The following is a 19,631-nucleotide window of genomic DNA, read 5'->3' on the forward strand; positions in this document are numbered from 1 at the left end:
CATTTAAATTAAGGTTGGAGACTCATTAACTTAGTGTAGCATAACCTGATTAGAGCCACAATATTAGGCTCTTCTTATTTAGCAGTTCAGTTGTTCATTATGAAGTGTTACTGACCATTCTCTACTCTGTTTTTCTACTTTGTATCTTGCTGTAGCACTTGGTAGCTTTGCTACATTGCTAGGCTACTCCAACTCAAAGTGGAGAGCACACAGAAAAAATCCTCTCATTACACTTTTCAAAATGCAGCCCATCATAGCTTGCCAATCCTATCGGCCCAGCTTCTTCAGAATAACATCAAGTTGAGTTTTGAAGGTCCCTAAAGTCCTACTGTCTACCACAATTCTTGGTAATTTATTCCATGTGTCTATTGTTCTTTGTGTGAAGAAAAATGACCTAACGTTCATGCAAAATTTACCTTTAACAAGTTTTCAAATGTTTGCCAGTGTTCCTGGTGAACTCATTTTAAAGTTACAGCCTGGATCCTATGTACTGATTCCTTTAATAATGTTAAATTCGTCAATCCTGTCACTTCTTAAACTCCATTTGGTTAAGCTGAAAATGTTCAATGCCTTCAGAATTTTCTTATAACTTATGCCCTGCAATCCTGGAATCAGCCTATTTGCTCTTCTCTGGATGTTCTCTAGTGCTGCTATGTCTTTTCTTTAGCCCAGAGACCAAAACTGTGCAAAGTGGTCCAGGTGAGGCCTCACCAGTATGTTATAAAGCTTAAGCATAACATCTTATGATTTGTACCCTTCACATCATGATATTTAACCAAACATTCTGCTAGAGCTTATTAATGGCTTCTGAACACTATCTAAATAATGATAGTTGAGTCCACTGTGACTGCCAGGTCCTTTTCATAAGATGTACTTTCAAGTCTCAGATCTGCCATTGTGTATTCAAATATATAATTTCTTCTTCTAACCTGAAATACTTTTCATTTACTTATATTACATTTCTTCTGTCACAAATATGCCCAAGTCTCTATGCCATCCAAGTTCCTCTTTAATGAATTCTCCTTGAGGTTGTTGTCAAGCAGCCATCAAAAAAGTGAGTTTTTCTGACTTTGTCTGCTATAATCAACAGAATTTCTGCTCACTGAAGTTATTGTTAACTATTGCTCTATTGTCGGTTGGCCATATTTCAATTATAAAGGACAGAACTTTATATTGTCATGGTGTGTTTATGTTAATCATTGAGATCCATTATGTTTCACTATATTGTACAGTACATACATGTTCTATTTTTAATAATTTATTGCATTATAGTTGCACAAATATATAGATGCTTATAGCCTGTACTCCGCGATGGGCACTATTCAAAAAACACATTAAATATACATATTATTCAATAAAGAAACATTTCTTTTGATCCATCTAAGTTTTAAATTGTATAGTGTATGTCTTCAGTAACCCTACTGTGGCATCCTGCTGAGCTAGTTTGCCAACTAATTGTTTACCTTGATAAGTGTGTTTGTAAATATTGTGGGGTTATGTATTTAACTGTTAGCATATTACATTTGTAAACTCAGGTAAGTGCCTGTGATTAAATCACAGAGACAGATACAAATCACATCCTGATATCTACTAGGACTCCAGAGGTGTTCAGATCAAAAAGATAACAACTGCCAGTGAGGGAGATGATCTAAAAGAGGAACACAAGTCACTTTCTCAAGATGTCTTCTGGAGGGCCCCACCAACATCATACTGGATATACAACATACTGCATCCATTACTTTTTCAAACCAATTCAATAAACAGCTGGAACCTAACCTGTGTTAACCAGTTCTAAAACCCAGATGGTCGCCAGTTCATCCTAAGGGACACTTGTATGCGGTGTTCACTGGATGTTCAAACTGTTCTTTATACAGCTTCCAGTTAATTCATATTGCTGCTGCAAGTATTACAAGAACAAGAAAATACAAACACATAACTCCAGTTCTTAAATCCTTATGCTGGCTCCCTGTTAAGTTCAGGGCAGATTTCAAAATCCTCCTTTTAACATATAAAGCCTTAAATGGCCAAGGTCCGGCTAACTTGTCTGAAATTATCATGACTTACAAACCAGAACGTACATTAAGATTTCAAGATGCCGGTCTGCTTATGATTCCAAGGATTAATAAAATAACAGTGGGAGGTCAAGCTTTTAGATACAGGGCCCCTAAACGGTAGGAATTGCCTGTCTGCTACAATAAGAGATGCCCCTTCAGTCTCAGCTTTTAAATCCTGGCTTAAGACTCACTATTTCAGTTTAGCATATCCTGACTAGAGCTGCTGATCAACTGTACAGACTGCATCTCTGTTGTTAGTTATTAGCACTAAAACATAAGTAACATGATAGTTATAATTTGTTACTAACCCTCACCTGTTCTGTTTCTGTTCTCCGTACTCAAATGTAGCACGTGGTGAGATAATAATGTCCATTCGAGTCATCAAACCTGGACTCTCAAACATTAGGCTCCATTGCAAACCCAAATGCCTCCACAGCCCTCCATACATAAAATAGCCTGACAGTTTTTGAAAGTTGAATTCCTGTATTTTGGTGTGTCATTACTATTGAGCTAATTTCCAGTTTTTATCATTTTAATATATGTCTTTTAAAATTTATTTGATTAACCGGTGATTGGTCCTCCCACATTCCACAGACAGAAAAGTTTAGGGTGACTATTTACTCGGCATGAAACAATATGAGTGTGCGTGTGCCCTGTAGTGTACTGACATGCCTGATGCTCTTCCCCACATTCCTGTAATCGAATAGCATGAACTTTCACCAATGTCTCCATCTATTGGCATTGGTAAATTGCTCCTAGTGTGTTTGTATGTGTTTACCTTGTGATGGACTGGCATTTTGTTCAGGTGTTGTTACTGCCTTGCACGCTATGATTGCTGGGATAGGCTCTAGGTAAACCGCCACCTTGCCCTGGATAAGTGGGTTAATAAGATGGGTGGATGGATGAACTTGTGAAAAGTCCACCTCTGACTATTCACCACCATATTTCAATTCACAGCACACTTGTCTAAAATGGCCATCAATAGAGAATTGGTCTTCTCAAGATGGGACATGGCAGAGATAGAGACAGAGAGTAGGCCTTTGCAAGCCTCCTCATATTGTTACTCTGTAGCCAATGACTCACCAGTGGAATAGTATAGCTTTGTCAGACATTTCTCCACTTTCCAAGGAATACACAAATGTACTTTCAAACAAAGAAAGAATGAAAGGTAATTAAGTCGTAAACTGGCCCAGGTGGTTTTCTTCTTATCTGTTAGGTTAGCAAAAACTGGCATATCCATCTTCTTTGCACTTTAACTTTAGACAGTAAGACAATTGTTTATTGTTAGACATGAATCATAACAAAATATTATCTACCTATTTGCTATATATTATGCTCTGTTATGGTGGAGCAACATCAAAGTCCCAGGTCCAGTCACTGACTGTGCAGAGTTTGTATGTTCTTCCTGTGTCTGTGTGGGTTTTTCATCCCTGGCTGTCCCACAGACGTGTGTTAGGTGTGTCAGCTCCAAAATGGCTGGATGTTGGTTCTTACACCTTGTGCCTTATGCTGCCAAGATAGGGCCTGGCCCCCAAGACTCTGGATTAAGGAGGTTTTATGTTATATTAGATTAGTGTTTTACTTGACGGTTTTATGGTGGGGATTGTATTTTTTCTAGTCTTGATCAATAGCGAGAACTCCAGTCTTAAAACAAATATAATGTGCTGAATATAATAGTCTAATTTGCTCTATTAATGCCCCTATTGGCGTCTGATTTATGCCAGATTTGTAGCTTTATTATCGCTCTTACATTCTTTGGACACTTTGCGACTGGATCTCCCATCCTGTGTTTCCCTCTTTCTTATTCCCTATTGAAATGAATCTAGTTGCCCCCCAGCAAGTGTCTGCTTTTCATTTTTCCTCTACTTTGAAACTAACATTTACCACTTCTTTAAGAATTTGGCTTGGGGAAGTAATGCTTTTGGGCCCTGCTCCTCTCTAGCACAACCACACCACAACTTTTCATAGTGATTCTCTCCCAGTTTGGGGGCACCTAGTTTCTGTTTTTTTTGTCTGGGCTGATAAAGGAGTGATATTTTCGATGGTGCTTAGCTATTTACATTCCTGTCTTCAAAATCCCATTTTTCTCTTTCTTTTCATCTTAGGTTGGTTCTCAGGACTTGTTGAGAGAATCTCTCCTCTCCTCTCTTTCTCATTCTCTCAAAGTGTTTTCTCTTTCTCTTTTCCTATTCTAATAAACCAGCTATATAAAGCCTCTTTAAGACCCATTCCTTTAAATTCAATATGGCAACGAGACATTTCTCCTCATTTAAGCCCATTTCAGAGCACCACTTTTAAAATATACCATTTGTATCTAGAAATCAAAATTATCAGCATACCCAATCCAAACTGTACATCGATTGCATATACCAACCCAACAAGGACTTTGCTATGGGCCTTTCTTCTGATCTTTTCTGCACCTCCAAAGTCCCTGGTACATTTCTACACATATTCTAATGCTGCACTTCCATTTCTCAATACTGGTCCTCGTTTCTTTGCTCAGTTCTGGCTACAAACATTCTTCATATGTATCTCCCATTGGACCTTTCTTTTTTTCTCTCTTATCTCTATCATACAGAAAATCTTGTCTTTGGGTGCTTTTGCTGCCAAATCGGCCCTTACATCTCCCTGGAGATGGGTTGATCCTTTATCCCAGAATCTGCGGAATTCCTGCTATTCTAAAAGTTTGCTTCTTCAACAATCAGCCATGAGATAGAATGCAGCATCCATAAAGAAAAATTCCGAACTGGTCCACAGCAATGTCTCACATCAGGATTAAGATGATCTTGTAACGTCATCTAGATATCAAATAATAAATAATAATAATAAATTTTATTTATATTACGCTTTATATTTAACAATCTCAAAGTGCTACAAAATAAGAATAAATTAACAAACAAGATAATCTATAGAAATAATTTAACAAAATACCTTTCTAAAAAGATAAGGTTTTAGGTTTCGTTTGAAAGCATCAGTCGACTGTGGGGCTGTCAGGTAGTCAGGGAGAGAATTCCACAGCCTCGGCTCCACCGTAGAAAAGGCCCGATCACCCATACTGCTAAACTTAGTTCTAGGAACTTGAAGAGTGTTAGTATGCACAGAGCGGAGGGTGCGTGAGGAAGTATGAGGGATAAGGAGTTCCTGTAGATACAGGGGAGTAGATCCATAGATGCACTGATGGGTAAGGGCAGAAACCTTGTACTCAATTCTAAGTGGTACAGGGAGCCAGTGAAGGGTTTTCAAGATAGGAGTGATGTGGCTATGCTTTCGCACCCTCATCAGGATCCTGGCAGCGCTGTTCTGAATGTACTGGAGTCTCTGGATACTCTTGCCAGGAATCCCAATGAGGAGCGCATTACAGTAATCCAGCCTGGATGAAACAAAGGCATGGACAAGCCTCTCTGCATCTGCCAGGGTACGTGTTGGACGAAGTTTAGCAATGTTCCTGAGATGGTAAAAAGATGACTTACAAAGATGTTTAATGTGGGTGTCAAAAGTGAGTTGAGAGTCCATTTTAACACCCAAATTGGTAACAGTTGTAGAAAGAGGAATGTTTTGACCAGAAAAAGTGATACTGGTGATGGTAGAAGAACGAAGATGGTGTGGTGTGCCAACTAAAATGGCTTCTGTTTTAGATCTGTTTAGCTGAAGGAGGTTGAGCCTCATCCATGCCTCTATTTCCTCCAAACAAATAGTCAGTGTAGATGTTGGCAGAGGAGCAGTAGAGGAGGTGGGAGTAGTCCTAAGATAAAGCTGAGTGTCATCAGCATAACAATAGAAAGATAGACCATGTCTGCTAATGACACTTCCAAGGGGGAGCATGTAAATGATGAAAAGGATGGGGCCCAACACAAAGCCCTGTGGAACACCACAGGTAACCTTATGGGTGTGAGATTTTGTGCTGCCAAGAGCGACATACTCAGTTCTACCGGTTAAATAGGATGTAAACCAATTTTGAACATTTCCTGAAGGCCCAATGGTGTATTGCAGACAGTGAAGAAGAATATTATGATCAATTGTATCAAAAGCAGCTGTCAGTTCAAGGAGAATGAGTAAAGAGGGAGAACCAGTACCTGCTGACATCAGAAGGTCATTTGTGACCCTGACCAGGGCTGTTTCGGTGCTATGGCCAGGGCGAAAACCAGACTGAAACTTTTCAAACAGGTTCAGTTTGAGATGATCATGAAATTGTACTGCAACTATTTTTCCAGAACTTTAGAGAGAAATGGAAGATTAGAGATGGGTCTATAGTTAGAGAGAACTTCAGGATCCAGGGTGGGTTTTTTCAGTAGAGGTCTGATGACAGCAATTTTTAGTGTTGAAGGAATATGCCCAGCAAAAAGGGATTGGTTAATAATCCTGGTGATAAGTGGAGAAACTGCAGAAATGTTGGCCTTCAGCAAGGCTGAGGGAAAAGGGTCCAGGGAACTGGTAGACGGTTTCATTTTCCTGATGACATCCTCCACCTCTTCCCATGTGGCAACAGAGAAGGAGCAAAGGGGCTGGACAGTCTCAGGCAGCGGGTCGAATGTTGGTAGCAGAGCACTTTTGCTGTTTATTGAAAATGAACTTCCGACCAGAGCCTCTATGAATGTAACGAGGACGGCGAAGAAGTCCAAGTTCTTTAATGATGTGGATGTTAATTCCAGGAGTGGTTACAGGATTTAGTCGGTGAAGTTGTAAACTGGAATAGCTGAGCACCATTCCAACCCAAGAGGGAGAAAAGGATGCCATCCAGATAGTGCCGCAAAATCCACAACAAATAGTAAAGCAGTATATCCCGGTGGCAGGTGAGTAGACACAAAATCTTGATAAAACTTGATAAAAATCTGTAGAATTCACAGCAAACAATAAAACAGTATGTCCAGGAAACTGGTGAATAGACAACAAAAACTTGATAAAAATGCGTAAAATCCACGACAAGCGATAAAACAGAGCAGGAAAATTTTCAGAAAAGTATACGAGACATATTTACTATCACTAAAAATAGTAAATTAGCAATATTAAACTACAGACTCAGAGGGAGAAGTGGCAAACATTCAACGCCAGCATCCTCTCCCATGAGACAACACAACTTCTATCTATCTAAAAAGAATATGCTGTGTAGTAAGGTTCCAGTAAGGCAGTCAACATTGCATTTTAATTTGTGCAGGCAGAGGTTCCTTGAGATGTTTGATAATACATTTTCAAAAGACACTTTTGTATTTTTTTTTAATTTAGACATATTCTTCCAAATTTCACCCCTTAGTCTGAGTCATTCTGACAGACATTGGTGCTTTCCTCAATCCCAGTGGTGCTCCTTCCATGTGTGGCTTTAAAACTGGATGAAATGTGTTCAGTTAACAAGATGGCTAGGTGTCCATGGAAAAGCAAATACTTTTGTCTTATGTTAAGGAAAGACCTCCACTCTTCCAACATGGTCTTATCATTAAGGTTGCTGCATTTGCATACACTTGATGACTGTCCTAGAGGATCCTGATGAGATAGGCGTGTCTCACTGCAATGCATATTAAACATGTTAGAGTACATGACAGTAAAAGTAGAATCTCTGAAAGTGTAATCAGGCCATAAAGCCTAAAATGGAAAAAAACAGCCACTTACAATAACTAGGTGCCAGTTTATTAATTGGAGATGTTGCCAAATATAGTAAAATTACCTCAGTGGTTTCAGTATTTGGTCATAATTATCCCCCTAGAGAATATTTCTGTGATATTCCTTCCAGGGAAGCAAATGTTCACAACCTAATTATTTAATGATTGTAAAGCTTTGTGAGGAAAGGTTGGTGGAAGGAAAGTCACACAGGAACAAAAGAGCAAAGCCTGCAGTAGAGGCGAGAAAACACGCACCATTACTCTAGACAAATGTCACAAGGTAGTTTTCTTGGCTGCTTTCATAAGTAGTGATTAAATGTAAAGTCCTCTTCCAGGGGACATCATTTAAAAATTAATATTCCCTTAAGCATTATGCGAAAGTGCAAATAGAAACTGGGATGCAGAAAATCGGACACTTTTGTCCAATTGCTTCACCCATGTATGTTTAGCAGGCCATGTCCGCAGAAATTGATCAGTTGCTTTAGAAATAAAACGAGGACAAATACCAGTAAAGAACAGCAGGAAAAAGCAAAAACAAGTTACTAAAGAATACAAAATGAATCAACATCGAATTTAAGGGCTAAAGACACCGCAAGTCAGAATAAAAAACAACTATAATGAACAAAATAGTTAACGTTAAGGAAATAAGCCACAGCAGGACAGGTGCTAAAGAAACATTTGCAAAATATGGCAGCAGGTCAAAAGCGCAAGAGAAACGGACCTCAAGACCGGAGAAATAATAATGTGCTGGACAGCATCGACGTCCGGGACTCCGAACTGCTCTGCGGTGGAGCCAGGAGGCTGCTATGTGAAGACGCCTCAAGTCCCTGTGCACGTTACCATGGCGGCAAACAGAAAGAAAGACTTCCTTTGATTTTTGACAGTAGGGTCACATGAATAAAACGAGACCATGGAAGTTTGTTTAATTAATGATCACCTATTGACATGGCTGACTTCGCTAGTCAGGAGGCGCGTGTCAAAGAATCAATCGATAATCACGGTAGGAGGTTGCATTTTTTACATAAAGTAAATGAAGATACTGTATTTGAAGTATTTATGCAACCTTAGGTAGGTGCAAGAAATCTTACATTTATTACTTTAAAGAGCAAACAGCCTAACATGAGTTATTGCGATAAGCTGATTTAAAACAATGGCAAGACCTCCATAAAATCGGACACCGGGCGCGACAATCTTAAAACTGCTAAGTGGTTGTTAAGGGAACTGCCACCTGACATCCATCCACATGAAGATTTAAAAAAAATACAAAACAAATTAGATCCTTCACGGGTTCCTTAAATAACTATGAATTGATAGCAAGTTTGTAAAATGCCAACAGGTTCGCGGGTTTAATAGGGCTCTTGCTGCACAGGTTTTTTTGATCTGTGAGTATCCTGAGGTAGCCTATACATTAAAGATTTCTGTTTTTCCACATATTAAGAACCATTTCAAAGAACTAATGTCATATGCAAATAACCCTTATAAGAATGAAATGGTTCGTTGTCAATCAATGGTTCTATGAGGAACTGCACAAATGCCATTAAAAAACATTTTTAAGAGTGCAGGCGACTGGTCCCATTTTTCTGCAGTTGTGTGTGTGTGTGTGTGTATATATATATATATATACTGCAAAAAAAAAAAATAAATAAAAGTAAAGGAACACTTTTTAATCAGAGTATAGCATCAAGTCAATGAAACTTCTGAGCTATCGATCTGGTCAGTTAAGTAGCAGAGGGGGTTGTTAATCAGTTTCAGCTGCTTTGGTGTTAGTGGAATTAACAACAGGTGCATTAGAGGGGCAACAATGAGACGACCCCCAGACAGGAATGGTTTAATAGGTGGAGGCCACTGACATTTCCCTTCTCATCTTTTCTGACTGTTTGTTCACTAGTTTTGCATCTGGCTACAGTCAGTGTCACTACTAGTAGCATTATGCAATACCTGGAGGCATATCCATCGAGGGACACACAGACCTCTACAGGCTAGACAACGGCACCTTGACTGTCATTAGATATTAGGATGAAATCCTTGGACCCATTGTCAGACCCTATGCTGCCTGCTGGAGTTCATTTTGTAGGACTCTGGCAGTGCTCATCCTGTTCCTCCTTGCCCAAAGAAGCAGATACCGGTCCTGCTGATGGGTTAAGGACCTTCTGCGGCCCTGTCCAGCTCTCCTAGAGTAACTGCCTGTCTCCTGGAATCTCCTCCATGCCCTTGAGACTGTGCTGGGAGACACAGCAAACCTTCTGGCAATGACACGTATTGATGTGCCATCCTGGAGAAGTTGGACTACCTGTGCAACCTCTGTAGGGTCCAGGTATCACCTCATGGTGACAGCAGTAACACTGACCATAGCCAAATGCAAAACTAGTGAACAAACAGTCAGGAAAGATGAAGAGGGAAAAATGTCAGTGGCCTCCACCTATCTCTCTCTCTCTGTGTGTGTGTGTATATATGTGTGTATATATATATATATATATATATATATATATACTGTAGATATAGATATATATATACTGTAGATATAGATATTATATATAGATAGATAGTATAAACTCAGTATGTATACTATTTGCGTCGCTAGCGGTTTTTATTACAGTTACGGTTCCATACACAGCAAACGCGCCAGTGTTGAGTTAAATCTCGCTGTGATAAATTTGATCGGCAGGGTAGCCCAGTAGTCAGTGCTGCCACTTCCACGATTGTTTTGGTCTTTGCGAGTTCTCCCCCTGTGCACGTGGCGTTGCCCCATAAACATATAGGACGGTTAACTGACGATTCCATATTGGCACTGATGCACCGTGTCATTGGCTGGATGAGGCGGGTTTCACAATGTTTAATGTAATCGTTTAAAGCGTACGCTGCTTCAGTATACTTTTTTTGCTTTGTAGCCGTTTGCTGTCATGTTGATAATAGATTTAACCGCATATCGTTCTCAATGATCATAAATCTTAATTAAATATGGCAGATAGCGGCTTTCCGTTCAGTGTTCAGACAGTAAAAACGGCAGAGTCAACAATGCATTTAGTGGATGGATCGACACGATACACAATTTCCCTTCTTCTTTTACGAAAACTGCAGCACGCATTCTTTTGCCGGCATGAACCCCTCTCTGAGAGAAACTCGGATATCACGGAGTGCCCGACCCGCTGTAATAACGAGGGGATGACTGAATATATTAGGAAAGGTTGGTAGGCCTCAAATAATTCCAGAATCTCAAAAGCATGCTTCCATTTAATTATTCACCTGCTGATTTGACAGGATGTGCGGCATCTTTGAGTCGATGTCGCAATCAGAAAGTTTTGCGTAAAGGAATTGCTCATATTGTTAAAACAATTCTATTCATATCAGCTTTGAGGTTTGTGTTTGAAGTAATCTTAACATTTTTGCTGAATTGTGGATTGTTGGTTGGCGCAACCAGCGGCATTAGGCTCAGAGCAGCAGCTCATCTCGGTCGGAGCTCCAGTCCATCGCAGTCTCGAATACTGTACAAAACCCTCTTCTCACACGCACGGTGCCGATTTCAGATGACACCTTAAAGAAATATTCCCGTTTTTGGAGTGTGAGAGGAAAACCCGACCAAGAGAGGAACCCCACACTGACAACGACTGGGCACGGGCTTGGGTTTCAAGCACACCGTAAATGTGGGGACCACCAAATTAGTAAATTGTAAGGATCGTTTTTGCTTCTAAACACCATCAATATTATGCATATACTGTTGAGATTAATGTATTATAATTAAAGAGGCTGTCAACACTCTTAAATGTGTGCTACTGAGTGTTCGACATCAATAAATTGGCAGCGCGGGAGCTCGTGTGACGATGCGAAGTGACCTGGCATCTCTTCAGATTTTGATTTCATTTGGACGCGATGAGCTCCGTCTCCTGGAGCCAGGAGTACAAGTTCAATGGGCAGAAACTATTTTAGTAATTCTACATTGCGGCAATATACTAGCAGCATTTTTTTTCTTGTTACATCTTTAACTGCTTGAAAAGGCTTAGATTCTCCTTAAGAGCTCCGATTTTATTTTTAATGTGCACGATATATTTTATAATACTACAATATTGTAAGATAATCTTCTTTTCTTCACTAGCAGTGTGTCGTGTTAAACAATGTTATTTATTTACCGTTTTAATAGCCAGAACGTATCCTAATTTATGACTAGCATAAATCATAACAATGTTTATTGCAACACTCAGTTTATTGAAACGTTTGTTAATTAGGCAATGGGATCACAAAACAGTTGCTCCTTTTTCTTCCAAGTTATGAATTTTCGTCCCATGGTGCAAGGTACTGAGTCGTTGCGATACTGAATAAACCAAACTGTCTCTCCTCTCACCTATGGACCCTCGCTGCCTCGTTTTCATAGTGTAATTTTTCGAGGCGACCATAATAAAGCATATGTTGGAAAATTACATAATAATAAAGTGAATGGAAGAACAAAAGATCCGCTACGGGCAAACGCCAAGACTCCGATCGACAAAAGCGAGAACGAGAGATGAAAAAGAAGCCCACATGAATGGAGACTCGAGACGAGTGATGCTGCGGTGATACGTCATCGCCTCGAGTCGGGATTGGCTGGATTTTCTGAACTCGCCAAACTGCATTTTTTTCACACTTTTGCTACTTCAGCTTCTCGATGCTGCTGTAACTGCAGGAACTTGATAGATGCACAAGGTAAGGTAGATCATTAGCTGCAATTGTCACTTTTGCGTCTTTGCTCGTCTGCTATGTAGCATAAGCAGTGGAGAAAATGTTTATCTTTGTACGATCGTAATATTAAGCAACATCCATGTGTTTTTTCGAATAAATGGGCATATCGTACGGAAAAATGTGAAAGCCAAAAGCCGGGTTGTCTTTTGGCAAATCATCGCGTGCTTTCTTTTCTATTTTACGTTATTTGTGTATCCACTCCTGGGCCGTTTTTTGTTATTTCGGGCAGGGTAATATTATGGATTTGTCGCTTTTTAAAATGAATATGTTTAAGAGCCATATACAATGTACAGAACTGATATTTTTTAGCTTTTTTGAACTGATTTACTTTTCTGTTTTTCCAGTTTATGGTCCCTTTTTAACTGGAATGGAAATAAATGGCTTTTCTGAAGTCAGTTTGTTTTGGACTAAATAAACAATCACCATTGCCTTTTTTCCGATGATTTCGCATTGGTCAGTTTTTATGATTATTGAAATAAATAAAACTTTTTTCATGTTAAATATTGTACTCGTGTGCCTATTTCCCTGCATACTGACGTTAAGCTTCAGCCGTCTAGTCGTCTCTATAAATTAATATTCTTTATGGAGCAATTGCTTTAGCGGAGATTTTTTTTTATATACTGGACTTGTGTTGCGTGTTTTTTTCTCTGCGGGATGCTAAACACTGAATCTGTATTGGATCAATTTACAGGTAATTCCGATGGGACCAGCGGTACATCGCCTTCAGATGGGATTATCATAATATCCTGCTATCACTGAAACGATCTGAGACAAGAGGTCAGACGCGGTGTAGCCTCGGGCTTTGCCGTTTGTTTGATTTTGGTTTTCTAGAAAACACTAAGGAATATAAACTGCTTCTATACGAAATACTAATGAGTGCCAGGACATCCTCGGCTGTGGCGCTTTCTTTGTCCCCTTGCTCTTTAAACAGAAACGTTAGTCAAAGCAACGGTACTTGTATTAGCGAAGTGGATCGCTTATTTCAGACTTTCTCATCTACCATCGTGCTTATCGTACTCATCGCTGTGATCTGTGGATTGATCTTCCTTTCTCTCGTTACTTTTCATTTTCACAAGAGCAAAATGAAGAAACGCAAAATAGAAAGGGCACAGGAAGAATATGAACGGGATAACTGCAGGATCAATTCAATGAAAGGTAGCCCGAAAGACAAAGAGGGCGTAATGGTGAGACCTGGGCGCAACGACAGGGGGCGCTACCAATCCGATATCACTGAACCTTTAGCAAAAAATATGAAACCCCGGAGCGACTCCAGTCAAGCGCCAGAGACAAAAGGATCTAATACAAGCAGCAGCCAAAATGAACAGAAGACGACGAGCCAGTTATTGGAAACAGTTGTATTGTCTTGATAGGACGGATACTCCAACGAGTTTGTAAATAAAAAAAATACATGGAGACTATAGGAAAACATCATCAAACGCAGCGCATGATTTTCTTTTTTTCTCTTTTTTTATTCCAGTAATACCTAATAAGTGTCCTGGAATTCTTAATTCTGCACTGGCACAGATCTCTTGAAAAATCCACACCATCACGATGCTCGATACCTGGATTTTAGTGCTGCTAGGAGACTCTGTGCACGTATTTCCTGAAGAAAATATCAAAGGGGCTGGAATATTCAAACCCAGATTTGAAAGGACATTGCAGTACGTAATGTAAACTATATAAAACTATGGTTTGTACATAAAGCTAAAAATGCATTAACACATGTTTACTGTAGCGTCCCAGACCAGAGTGCAATTTCTGAAGTATCCTTTCTGTAATAATGCAGTCCATTGCGAAGTTCATTACCGGAGCTGTCCCCGTTCTGTAGTGCTGAAAAACGGCCATGCAGACAGCGTCGGGGAAGAGCCGCTAATCTCTCATTCTGGCAGTTTCCTTGCACATTTCTAGTTTGGTGTACAATATAGTTACTCAAAGGACGATATGTAAATTAAGTTTAATATGTTGTTACAAAGGCAGCGAAAACACCTGCATATTAATAGGCGTGCACATCGAAACATGGTTGCAGTTTCTTTTTATGTATCGATGTTTGCTTAGTTTCCAGTAGATTAGTACTGTTGGAAAATATCAATTTTTGTGAAATTTATTTGCCTAATACTAAAGTATCTTATTTTAATTAGAATTTGAAGTGTTTTTTTTCTATTCTTTCTGTTTATTTTTTGAAGGAGCAAAATAACACAAATATATTAACTCTTTTCCAAATATCTGCACATTATTTAAATGTATTTAACTACATTGAAGTGATTATTTTTTGTATTAATGTTCATAATTTATAAAGAATCCTCTAGTATAAATAGAATGGGGGTTAAAAAAATCAATAAAAAATATTTATCAGGTTTAAGTTTGTTTGCAATGTTTTGTTACAAGAATATAAGCTTCACTACGTACATCGGTTTATTAGGTTACCTTGATTGTTATGTCCCAGATTTTAAAATATATATCTATTTTTTATTGGATTTTTAGGATTGTTTTCCAAGACATATGAGGTAATCTTTAAACTTTCACAACATATTTAATCAATCATGCAGAATCTATCCCAGTTTTGAACATTTATAAGTAAGGATATGTATTGATCCTGCTCAACATATACTGGTAACTTTTAGTATTATACATTGTTGCAGTAACCTGGATTGGACTTTACCTTTACTTAATACAGAAAAAACATATTATATAAAAATCAAATGATGTGTTTTAAGTTAGATAGATAGATAGATAGATAGATAGATCTTGACCTTTTACAGAAGCCATTGGTAACTGAAGATAAATTATATTAACAATTTGTGCCACTGTTAACGATATGGCTCAGTGGAAGTTCTTTCTTTAAATGTTGATATTTAAAACAAGCTGACCTTTTGTGCAATATAGTTTTTGATTTCCCTCCAGCAGACGCCCGTGACCCTGTAGTTAGGATATAGGGGGTTGGATAATGGATGGATGGATTTCCTTTATATTTATTAATTCCTTCCACGACAGCTTTTGATTTACAGTATAATCTGGTATGGAGAATACATGTTCATATGTATTTATGAGACAAGACCTCTTTTTAAATCATCCTTCACCATGTTTCTTAACATATGTCAGATGCATTGGTTAATGTAGCTGCTTCACATTACCAGTCATTCATATTTCATTCCCAGACTGATCAAATCCTATACTGATTTGGCATCATGTTCACCCAGTGTTTGTGGGGTATTTTTCATGGTACTCTGATTTCTTTCTACATGCCAAGTAAATGCTACAATTCATAACTCAAAATGTGTCCAGTATGAGTGAGGATCAGTGTGTATATGCCTGGCTTACTTTGGACTTGCTTTACATTCAGCACTGGCTCTTCTGTTGTATCTGATGCTCTCAGAATAGCTTATTGCCTCCTGTGGCCCTGTAATGAAACAAAAAAATAAATAAATTCATTTTTAGAAAACGTCATTAACTTTTGTATTGTGGATTACTGGAAATTCTATGTAAGTACTTGAATTAGTGTGGTGTGGCCTTGCAAAACTGTCTATACATTCCTGGGGTGTAAAAAGTACTGGAAAACCTGGTCATGGACTTGGTGGAGGTAAGGGGTTTTAATGACTTTGAAATTTCTTTTTGCTTAAAATGTTAGCATTTCAAAAATTTGTTTAGACAAAATACAATTATTTTAACAGAGTATTTGTTATCTATACTAGATTTTCAGCAATTTCAGCGCCTGTTCAAGATAAATGGAGTAAAAAAGAATGAATGAATAAAGCATAGAAAAGCATTTTAAACACTATTGTTAATGAAAGCATATGCCAATGACAATCTTCAACAACTGATTCCGGTATTGCAGATTGAATATTACTTTGTAGATCTGATAAAATATTTTGATCACTAAAGTAATTCCCCTTAATAAAGAACAATGTATGCATATGTGAGCATTTTAGGCAAAAGCAATTAATTAGTTCTTCTGTCAAGCTGCAACTTCTATTACATGGAATGTGCTTTTGTTAGTGGAATTACTTGGTGCTTATCAAATCCCTAGGGAGTATTTGATGCAATCTAAGGTTATGCTGAGCTGGAGTTCTGTGGAAGGGCGTTCCAGGTTTTAATTGGAATGATAATTAAATTAGTAATCAATAAAATACCTCACTTGCACCCTTGATGCACAAAACTGAATTTTGAGTGCCAGTGTTGAAAGGACACCAAAGACAATGAAACACGTATGAAGAACCCCCCCCAAGGCAATGAAACACATATGAAGAACAACCCAACCCACCTAATGTCCTGTAAAGCAACTGACTGGCAGACACAGAAAATATAACAGCAAGTGCTTGACCAGCCAAACTCAGTAATGCTGGAGGGTAATATGATGACCGCTCCCTTGGGAGACTTTCCTTAACAAGCAGCTCCAGCACAATTTAAATCCCAGTTTAATTCTTGAATATTGTGTGGCAAATTATACATTAGCTGCTGGTTAGATATGCCGGGCTGAATAATAGGCTTTTTCATCAGAATCAGAGGCAAAAGATGATATTGAAACTCCTAGGGTGCCATAAAGCTAAGAGGATTAGTGATTTGCATTAATCCTTTTCTTAGTAGGTTTTTAAAAATAGTTTATCCTCTGGGAGAGCAAACACAGCAACCTATACTCACTTAATTGTGGACACATCTTTGTGGTTTGAAGTGTCAGAATGTTTCACTATAGAACTTGTACTACACTGTGTGGAAAGCTAGCTTGTTGTGAATCTTCAAATAATTATTTCGAAAATCACCAGTCTACTAAGGTTTAAAGATGAATTTTAAGTTGCATGTCATTAATGTTTATAATTCTATTAAAGTGTTCTTCGTGGTAAACTCATAAGCAGTGATGTCTGAATTACTACAGCAATCAGCAAATTACTAAAATACCAGAGTATTTAAAAATGGTAGATTCCGAAAATATCATACAAACACTTTAGACAAGTGTGAGTGTGACAAGTCATTTGCTCCCATTCTAAAATCTAAATTTCTACACGATTTCTTGCAATATATTTATAGTACTGATTTTTCTTGGTTACTGCTGAACTTTTGGAGGGTCATTTTAGTTACAATGCAGCGTCATTTAGTTGCATTGTTAGCATCGCAAGACTCATCTTCTTTTACTGTTTTTACTCTTTTTATACACCCACTTTGATAAATTTTAATTATTTCAATAATTAAGTCTGAATTGTAAACAAATGAATTTTAAAGTCAATTGCATTTCTAAAAGCAATTGTTCTGATCTGGGTAAAGCAACAAAGGAAATACATATGGTATACAAAGTGATGCAATTAATCATTGTTTGCTGTAGTTTCTCATTTTATTAATTTAAAAGTAATCACGACTCACTTTGTGCTTTTAATGAGCACCACTTTAATTACTACTGGCCACAAATATAAGAGAAAGATCTCTGATTTCTTCAATCAGTCTGAATGAAAATGATTTGCAAAATTTTATAATTTGCCAAACCTGTAAGAAAAGAGTGGTTACTTACGCAAAGCATCTCTTCAAGAATAATGGCTTTGTGTTGTACCTTTAAACAAATTAAACTGGAATATTGCCTCTGATATTTAAAAAGTGCACAGGATCAAAATATTGGCACATATGGAATTGTGCTTATGTGAAACAAATGAATCAAAAGCATTATAAAAACAAATTCAGAATACTGAATGAGTGGTGGGTGAGTATCTTTCCCGCAGTTTCAATGACTTCAGCTCAGTTCTTTTATCCAGTCACTGCCTCCATGGAGTTTGTGTGTTTTTCCAGTGATCACGTGGGGTTTCCTTCTAACATGCTTATGATGTGCCTCTGGATTAAATGGCAACTCTAGTGGGGCCCATTAAAGTTGATGTGGTGTGTAGGTGAGCCCCATAATGCACTGGATTTCTCTCCCAAGCTCTGGTTTTACCTCATGCTGTCGGGATAGTTTCCAGGCAGTGCCTAATGATGTTAAACTGAAACAAACAGCTTAGGAAAATTGGATAAAAAGGTAAAAAGTATATCATTCACTCATTTTATCTACAGGATTACATATAATATTGATCACTTTAAAATGACATCCATCCATCAATTATTGAACATCCATCCATTATTGAACAAATCCATCCATCCATTATCATCCATTATCAAGCAAGCTCAATTTGGTTCAGGGTCATGAGGGCTACACTCTACTAGCAGATGTTGCTTTCCTGTAGATCCATTGATTGACAAAGAAGCATTTCATTACAGGAAGAGTTCCTTGCATATGAAAATGTCTCCTTGGGCTATGAAAGCTCTTAATATGTGGATAATTCAGAAATCTTTAATGTACCAGGGACGTTCAAAATGTTTCTGCACTTTTTCTAACTCTATTTATTAAGAAATTCAAAAATGAATAACATCACTTTTCTTTATAGGCACCTTCTTTTGTGATGCGATACCAACTTTTTAATGCCATCAGCAAAAAATGTTTTTGGTTGAGTGCGTGGCCACTGATGCACCGCTGCTTTTACATCATCTTTCTTCATTCCGCATGGTCGTGGCTGTAGCCGGACGTCCAGAGCGATCTTCATCCATCTCACTAGTCAATCAATCAATCAACATTTATTTATATAGCACATATTCATACAAAAAAATGTAGCTCAAAGTGCTTTACAAAATGAATAGAAAAATAGAAGACACAATAAAAAATAAACATAAGTCAACATTAATTAACATAGAATAAGTAAGGTCCGATGGCCAGGGTGGACAGAAAAAACAAAAAAAAACTCCAAAGGCTGGAGAAAAAAAAATCTGTGGGGCTCCAGACCACGAGACCGCCCAGTCCCCTCTGGGAAATCTACCTAGCATAAGTCAAACAGTCCTCTTTGTATTTAGGGTTTTCATGGAAGGACTTGATGATGATGGTCACGTAGACTTCTGCCTTTTAGTCCATCAATGTTGGTGCATCATGATGCTTTGAGTAGGTGGAGGTGGCGCAGGCCACCACCACAAAGAAACCGGAAAAAGAAACAGAAGAGAGAGTTGGGGTCAGTATGGATTTTAGAGCCTCTATGAATAGTTATTATGAAGAATTGACCATACAGAGTATCAGGATTAAGTTAAAGTGAAGTTATGAGAAGGCCATTAGTACGGCCATTTACAAACATTTCAACTCACTCATAGATTACTCTATGAGAGAGAACTTTATTCCCATACTGAGCACACGTGCAGAGATGAATTTGTGCTCCCGGCACACCTTCTGCCCACAAAAAGCGTATGACAGAACGCTATTTCTCTTTGGTGCAGTTTATAAGTT

Source organism: Polypterus senegalus, chromosome 2 (assembly GCF_016835505.1).
Source record: "Polypterus senegalus isolate Bchr_013 chromosome 2, ASM1683550v1, whole genome shotgun sequence".
In the NCBI taxonomy this organism is placed as follows: Eukaryota; Metazoa; Chordata; class Cladistia; order Polypteriformes; family Polypteridae; genus Polypterus; species Polypterus senegalus.